The sequence below is a fragment of the Aplysia californica genome, unplaced genomic scaffold, assembly GCF_000002075.1.
Source record: "Aplysia californica isolate F4 #8 unplaced genomic scaffold, AplCal3.0 scaffold00755, whole genome shotgun sequence".
In the NCBI taxonomy this organism is placed as follows: Eukaryota; Metazoa; Mollusca; class Gastropoda; order Aplysiida; family Aplysiidae; genus Aplysia; species Aplysia californica.
Genome location: NW_004798025.1, coordinates 149,125 through 151,429, shown reverse-complemented (window position 1 = coordinate 151,429; position 2,305 = coordinate 149,125). Strand labels below are relative to the sequence as shown.

The following is a 2,305-nucleotide window of genomic DNA, read 5'->3' as shown; positions in this document are numbered from 1 at the left end:
CTCTCTCTCTCTCTCTCTCTCTCTCTCTCTCTCTCTCTCTGATAAAGCAGAGTATAAACATGATTTCACAAGGATAAGGCCAACCCCACAAAACGGAAAAACAAGTTTTGAACGAATTCAAATCCCAATACCTCACCTCAAAAACACCCTTGACTTACCAACGCCCTACATTTTCCTTCCAATAATGCCGCCAGCATTGTTTTCGCCCCACCTCACTTCCGTCTCATCCCACATACTCAATACCAAGCAACCAAGCTTGAAAACATTGCCTAGAGGGGACCTCCCTGCCCCACGACCATTATGAGGAGAGGTCGTTTACGCTGTAGTGGTGGGCAAAATCCGGATTATCTATCCGGATAACTGGATAATTCTCAATGAAACATTATCCGAACTCAGACTTTTAAACTCCCTTTCTGCCCCGTTTGCCCAAGTGGGGGCACCCGTGATTTGTTGAGGTGGTTTTAAACCGTTTGTCGAAGTGGTTCTGGCCCATTTGCGGAAGCGGTTCAGAACACATTTAATTGCCGAAGAGGTAACATAATATCCGGATTTTTCGAAAGCGACTCATTGCCCATGCCTGGTACGCTGTGCAGCTCTGACAGGGGAAAATCCCACTTATAATCGCGTTTACTCTGAAGCTAAAGTATCCACAAAGAACGGGCCCACACCTATGTATACAGACATGTCCTTTTGTGCTACTGTTGGGACTAACGGTGGGCCGAGCACTTAAGACATTGCCGGAGCTGGTCTGTGTCATTAAGGAGAAAAAAATTGCACTTTTGGCCAACTCGAGAAGTATGGCAAGCTCTGTTTAGAAAGACGCTTTTCGAAATATGGGAAATGCTGTTTGAGTGTTTTTTATTTTAGTTTTAGTAAATGTTTACGGCACCTACAACACAATAAACTCATATTATAAGTGCCGAAGATTAGAGGTGTTACAAGAGAGTAAAAATACATTGATTAAAAAGGAGGAGAGAGATACGGACGATAGACGTTTGATTGGTAAGAAGGAGCAGAACACAGCAGAGCACCCAATAACCACCCACTTGTGAATGTTTAAAAATTGTTTTTCTTCCTCCTCCTTAAAATTTAACCGCAAAACGTAGAATCCAAATATTTTCCCTAGAAATACCCTATCTGGACTACCTCTTGACAGAGTGACTTGCATTGCAGATCTCAAAAGATCAAGCTTAAAAATGTATTACTTTTTTCTAAAAGTGTCTTAAAATGTGACACGAATTTCAAAACCATCGTAAATAGGATCTCCCATCGAGAGTCTCCTTCTAGGTTTTTCTTTTATTTCACCCTATTTATTTATCTGTCTATCTATCTATCTATCTATCTATCTATCTATCTATCTATCTATCTATCTATCTATATCCTCCTCCTCTCCCCCCCTCTCTCTCTCTCTCTCACACACACACACACACACACACACACACACACACACACATACACACACACACACACAAACACACACACACTCTCTCTCTTTCTCCCCACACCCCTTCTCTCCCTCTCTATCTCTCTCTCCTATAGTTCTTTATCAATTCTTTTTTTTATTCTTACGTCCTACCATGACCCCGTTGCTCCAATCTCGCGAATGTGTCCCCTCAACGCGTCCACTAACTGATTGAGTTACAACAGACCTTGAACATGTTTGTATTTTATATATCGTTACCCGCAAAAAGTCCAGCGTGTTTTATTTGAAGACTTGTTCTTGTTCCTTCCTTTGTAAAACTTAGAACGCATTCCTGGCCAAGTGCCAAGAGTGCTACTGGAAATTAATTCTGTTCCCATAATCCAGATTTGACTAGTGGAATCGTACTGAAATTCCATATCGCTTTTCCAAGCCTCCGTACCTTTCGAGTTGAAGTTGAAGAGAATTTTAGGAGAAAGCAAGGATTATACACCCTTACAAAAACGGTATACATTAGTCAAGCAGCCGAAGGGCAGGGCGTGGAATTCAAGTTAAAGACAGGGGGAGTGAGAGCACACCTACCACAACACCACATGTCGATATGGGAGAGGACAGGTGAATGCTTGCGCTGATCTGTGAAAATCTTCGGACAATACAGATCTCAGATCCGTCTCAGCGATAAGTTTGGTTATATTCCTCCCCGTGAGATCCGGAACGGACGACTGTTTCTGCCGTCGCGATAGCAAAGTTTTAAGGCCCATGGGTCTTTTCTACACTTTATCTGTGTCTAAATACCAGAGTGTGGGGTTGGGTGGAGAGTCAGGTTTACTCAAAGATTACCCTCCAACGGTGTGCAAATCGAAGACTTAAGCCAAGAAAATGATT

General features: G+C 42.6%; 1 protein-coding gene across 1 annotated transcript in view; it reads left to right on the top strand.

The window, feature by feature from the left end:
* LOC101857748 (NACHT and WD repeat domain-containing protein 2) overlaps positions 1-2,305 on the top strand; it is a gene marked incomplete in the record, with an annotated part of 55,175 nt that overhangs the window by 16,912 nt on the left and 35,958 nt on the right.